We start from the raw sequence: 6513 nt of genomic DNA on the forward strand, positions 1-6513 counted from the left end.
TTCGGGTGCGTACCTTGTGTGAATGATTGTTTGAGGCTTAGTTTATCCCTTCGTTTAGCTTAGCTTTGACGTATATATCTTTGACATTTTTAATGGGTTTTGGGAGTGAAGTATTTGCTGGGTGTAATTTAGGGTTCATTCACCTCTTATTGAAATTGTGTTTTGCACTTTATTTTGGAGTGCCGATTTTGTGAGTGGGGAGGGAGAGTGAACCATAGTGGTTTATTACTGCATTGCTGCTTGAATTATATCATCGCTATTTTCATTATTTTGGAAGCAGAGTTGCCCTCTTACAATTTAAGTAACGGGCTTCTCGCTCCGAATGATTTATATCAAGCTTGATGATTGTCGGCAAGGGTAATTAAATATGATTAGGGTTTATAAATCGTAGTTGTAAGTTACTCAGCCAAAGATATTCTGCGTAGACATTAATATATTTTTAAATACAAATTCATTTAAGCTGTTGAACTGGGTCTGAATGTTGTAAACCAGTGACAAAGTGACTTAATCAACGGCCGTGAATTTTGTGTTTGAATATATTGTATTTAAATGTATTGATAGGAATTTAGTGAGAGGGAAAGTCTCCAGTGAATTAAAATTCTGTTTGACATAATTTTAAGGAATTGTTCGTCTAGATTGAACAATTGCACGATTGAACAATCAGTCGTACAAATGTATCTGAAAATTTGAATTTGAATTTGAATTTATTTGAATTAGTTGATAGGAAAAGTCTCCTTCTTTGAATTGAATTCTGTATTTAAATGTTTGAATGTTTGAATGTGAATTTGGATTTGAATTATTTGAGTTTGTTGATAGGAAAAGTCTCCGTTTTTTAAATTAAAATTCTGTACAATTCTGTTTAAACAGAATTCTAACAGAGTTAGTTGAATTATTTTGGAAGCAGAGTTGCCCTCTTACAATATTTTAAGTAACAGGCTTCTCGCTCCGAATGGCATATAAATCGTAGTGTAAGTTAGGGTCCTTAACAGAATTGTTCGTTTAGATTGAACAATTCTTGCACAATATTTAATACTTAGTTAATTTTTAAGGTTGATAGTTACGTAAAGTGTATACTGTTTCTCCCCCTTGCAGGTCGTGACAGGGCCGTTCTAGGCCCCGCGACCAATATGAGTCTGGGGTGAGTCGGATCGCCGAGGGAGTCGTCATGACTCCCCTCGATCAGATCACCGAGGGAGTCACCATCGCTCCCCTCGATCACATCGCCGAGGGAGGTACTATGGTTCCCCTCGATCAGATCGCCGAGGGAGGTACTATGGTTCCCCTCGATCAGATCGCCGAGGGAGTCGCTATGATTCCCCTCGATCAGATCGCCGAGGGAGTCGCTATGATTCCCCTCGATCAGATCGCCGAGGGAGTCGCCATGATTCCCCTCATTCAGATTGCCAAGGGAGTCGTCATGACTCCCCTCGATCAGATCACCGAGGGAGTCACCATCGCTCCCCTCGATCAGATCGCCGAGGGAGGTACTATGGTTCCCCTCGATCAGATCGCCGAGGGAGTCGCTATGATTCCCCTCGATCAGATCGCCGAGGGAGTCGCTATGATTCCCCTCGATCAGATCACCGAGGGAGTCGCTATGATTTCCCTCGATCAGATCGCCGAGGGAGTCGCTATGATCCCCTCGATCAGATCGCCGAGGGAGTCGCCATGATTCCCCTCGATCAGATCGCCGAGGGAGTCGCTATGATTCCCCTCGATCAGATCGCCGAGGGGGTCGCTATGGTTCCCCTCGATCAGATCGCCGAGGGAGTCGCCATGATTCCCCCCGATCAGATCGCCGAGGGAGTCGCTATGATTCCCCTTGATCAGACCACAGAGGGAGTCGCTATGATTCACCTCAAAACCGGAGGGGAGACCGGTATGATCATAGTAGGGAGCGAGAATATCGTTATTATGACCAGGATTCTCCTCGAAGTAACATATGAGTGACCGTAGTGAGTCTAGAGGCCACCGTCATAGATCTCCTTCTCCAGTAGATGGATATCGTAGATCCCCTCGTAGGTCACATGATCCACGCAGGCGGGTTTAGAGATGGGAGAGTAGCGAGGGTGTAACGTTCGAATCGCCACCCTCATGTGAGGAGGACGGTGCACCCACCTACTCGGGACTCACAGTCACAGTCCGATGAGGCTCCTTGCCCCCAACCCCTCCGGCACAAAGCAGCTTGGAAAAGAGGGTTGCCTCTCTGGAGGGCAAGATGGACTTGGTGCTTCAAAGTGTTGAAGAACTGAAGACGTCCCTTTCAGTAATAGGGCCTTTACAGACTACAGTCCAGAGTCTAGTTGATAGTGTGAGGAAGTTGCAAGTTTCTCCCGCCCGCTTCAGGGGCAGAGCCTCTCCCGCCAGGGGGGAATTTCGCACCGGGCCGGAATATGACCTGCTCAGGGGCGGTCGAGCGACTTCCAAAGTGGGGGGGCACCAACAAAAAAGGGCACTTTCTGAAGAAAAAAGGGCACCTACAGAGGGAAATCTCAAAGCGAAAATATACAATTTTTTAGACATTGGTACATACCCCTGCATTGTGATTACATTATCAGGGATGATTTCAATATTTGTTTCTCTTCATACATCATACAAGATATCGCTTAAGCATCATACTTTACAGTTGGGTGGGATGTCTGAATATGCATTTACGAGCGAGCGAAGCGAGCGAGAAAAATTTTAAAGATCTGCGAGGTCACAGTGCGAAAAATTACATCTTATAAAGAGGAAAAAAGCCAATCGTGATGGGGTTATAAGCACATTCTCTTCACGGAAGACTGAAAAGACCTTTGATAACTAACATAATTATATCATCTTTAAATGCGAGCGAGCGCAGCGAGCGAACTTTGGGGAAATTGCTCTTAGTCGCTTTAAATAAGGGGCATGTTTAATGATTTCATGAAAAGGGGACAATTATCGAAAGGGATAAGACACTTATTAGAAAAGAAAAGGAGCACGTGTCAAAGTACAAAGGATAATTATAAGAGGTGAACATGAGGCATTTTTTTCACCTGAAAAGAGGCACTCACCTGATGAAAAAGATGCGTTTACGAAAATGGGAAATAGGCAATTGTTGACGGAAAAAGGGCACCCATCAGATTTTGATAGGGGCATTTATAAGAGGTGAAAAGGAGACAGGTCCCTTATTAGAAAGGAAAAGGGGCACGTATCATTATTAAAAAGGGAATTATCAGAGGTGAAAAGAGGCACTGACCAAATATGAAAAGGGGCACTTATGAAAATGTAAAAGGGGCACTTATAATAAAGGAAAATGTGCATTTGTTGAATGAAAAGGGGGCACCGTTCAAATTTTAAAAAAGGGCCGTTATGAGAAGGGGAGGGAGCTTTTTCTTTTTAATGGGGGCACTTATCATAAGGAAAAGGGGCACTTATTAGAAAGGGAAAGCGGTAGTTATGAGAAGGGGAAGGAGCTCTCTCTTTTTAATGGGGGCACTTATCATAAGGAAAAGGGGCACTTATTAGAAGAAAAAAAGGGGCACATGTTAAAATTAAAGGTGTGCTCATCCGAGTTTAAAAAAGGGGTAGTTATTAAAAGGAGAAGGGGGCACTTCTTACAAAGGAAAAAAGGGGCAGTTGTCAAAGTAAAAGGAGCACCTCTCAGTTTTGAATAGGGCAATTATCAGAGGTGAAGGGGGCACTTATCAAAAGTGAAAAGGGGCACTTCTCGTACCTGAAAAGAGGCACTTACTAGAGATTAAAAAGGGCACTTATTAAAGATAATTTCAAGATTTATGAGAATGGAAAATGGACACTTATTGCAAAGGAAAATGGGGACATGTCGAAGGAAAAGGGGCACGTGTCAAAAATAAAAAGGGCACTCGTCAGAGGTGAAAAGGGGGAAGGGGCACTTTTATTTAGTAATAGGGGCACTTGTCAAAGTAAAAGGGGCACTTTTCCTATGTAAAAGGGGCACTTCTTACAAAATAAAAGGGGCACTTTTCCTATGTAAAAAGGGGCACTTTTGGGGTATCTGAAAAAGTGGGGGGGGCACTGTGCCCCCCCTGCCCCCCCGGGAGAACCGCCTCTGGACCTGCTACCAGTGCGGGAAATAAGAACATTCTATTTTAAAATGGAATGTCCCGAGAGGGAAGTCCCGGACTTAACATTTCCTTCGTCTCCGAGGACCCGGGAAACGACTCTGGATCGGCGTTGGCGTTGGACAAGGGTGGACCAGTGTACAATAATTCGGTAGCATTTGGAAGGGATTCTCCTCCCCCAGAAACAGGGATTAATGGTTTTTCCTCTGATGCTACAACTAGTGTGAACCCCATCCCGTTTGGGTTTGGACAAGGGTGACCCAGTGGACAATGCTGTAGCATTTGGAAGGGATTCGCCTCCCCCGGAAACGGGGATTGATGGTGTTTCCTCTGATGCTACGACTAATGACAATATCCACGAATCCAAACTGATTGGTGGCGGCCAGGACAGCATCGGTAAAATGGAAGTGCCGGGGGAAGTTCCCAACCCGATCTCTAGTAAGAAAGAGCCTCCTTCGCACTCCCCTTCCGCGAGTGCGACCCATGGGACCAGGCCTCCGACGGAGCCAAGCCCATGGCTGACACCCCCCTGGCCACCGCCTTCCGTTCAGAATCCCGACAACCCAAACTGGACACGGACGTTGTAGTTTGCCGCGTCAAGTTACCATTCACTTTCATTGTAAACATATAGATAGGCGACAAACTCATTCGGACAGTAGTAGACACGGCTGCCGAGGTAACTATTATATCCGATAGAATTTATCGAGAACACTTTACCCCGTTCCCCAGGTATCAAGACTGTTGTTTTGCATACTGCTGGGAGAAATATGAACATGACTGGAATGATTGTAGGACCAGTTGATTTGATTTTGGGTGGCAGCAAATTCAGTGAACATGTTTATGTTGCCCCAAACGATGATGACATGTTGCTAGGAGCAATTGATTAATTTATGGATCTGAGATGCATGGCCCTACGTGCTATCAAGATCTATGATATATACTCCTTTTTCCCAAAAGACTGTAGTGTTATGAAATCAGTTAGGAAAACGTAAAGTGAAATTTCGATTTCCAATTATAAATGTCTGGATAACTAAATGCAGACAGGCGATCTGCTCGTGAAAGTTATGGGATTTTTGAGTGGCGTAAAGGTTTATAATTACGTTTGTGGCATGAGTTAAATCCAAGATTTTGCTTCAGGATCTGAGGTAATGTTACTGGGACACTTTAATCTAGATAATAATAAATATATATTAAACTGAGTATAATTTAGTCGATTTAGTTGGGTGGAATATGGGAAATTAGCAATACGGACCGCACGCATGTGTGCGTAGGATGGCTTTCCATGCTCGCACGTACATGCGTGCGCATATACGGAGGCTTAATCCAACCACCTTCGTCAGATCCAAGACATGGTAATACAGTCTACATCGCATCACAGAGCTACACAGCAACGCATCGGACCTTGCAACTTTGGACATCGGATCGACATTGGACTTAACAGTGCCGCTATATTGGTGAGTCTTACCATTAGACGTTTTACTTTAACAGTATAATTTTAATCGAGATTAGTCACATCAACATTATCTATACATTCTTATTTGACATACGAACTTGATCATTTACAATTTTACATCGATATTTACAATTTACAATATTTACAGATAAAAATGATGCATTTGAATCAAGATTTTGTCCATGTGTGACGTAACATCATCTAACCCCCAAAGAAGCGCGTCTTAATTAACCTTAACCGTAATGAACCTCGTATTTGTCTGCCCGCTTGTCATCAAGCTAAATGAGCACCTTATATACATTCATTTCATTTCCCGCTCCGCTCCCTCCGATCACGGATGGAAGATACATACGATGTGTTGGTATAATTGTGATGATGGTTGGAAAGTTGACGAAAGTCGGGTGATGGTGGTGACGAAGTAGAGATTATGATGATGGTGATGGTGGTGGTGATGGTGATTGTGATGATGAACACTATTTGTTTGTACAATACATACTTCGTTTAAATTGACAAACGCAAAAGCATGATCGTGACAATGGTGATACTGGCGCTGATGATGATGATAGTGTTGATGATGGTAGTGATGATGGTATTATGACGATGGTGATGATGATGATGTTGTTGAAAAGGGTGATGATATCGATGATGATGATGATAGTGTTGATGTTGATGATGATGATGATATCGATGATGATGATGATAACGATGGTATTAACGATGGCGAATACGATAATGTTTGTGGTTATATTAGTCATGATGATGATTGAGGAGACGAGTACAGTTGAAGGATGGTTGCCAGTAGTTATGGTAACTATAAGAATAAAGATGCAAACATGAAATATCAAATCTAGGTGACATGTGGATACTTGAAGCATTTAAGTCGAATATGAAATTGCTTCCTGATTATTACTGTGTGTATTATCCCGATTGATTATGATATAATTCTCATTCTGTCTTATCTTAAATATGCAGATCAAGAGGATATACTTTTCTTCCTTA

The sequence above is a fragment of the Strongylocentrotus purpuratus genome, unplaced genomic scaffold, assembly GCF_000002235.5.
Source record: "Strongylocentrotus purpuratus isolate Spur 01 unplaced genomic scaffold, Spur_5.0 spur5_scaffold_16, whole genome shotgun sequence".
Taxonomy (NCBI): Eukaryota; Metazoa; Echinodermata; class Echinoidea; order Camarodonta; family Strongylocentrotidae; genus Strongylocentrotus; species Strongylocentrotus purpuratus.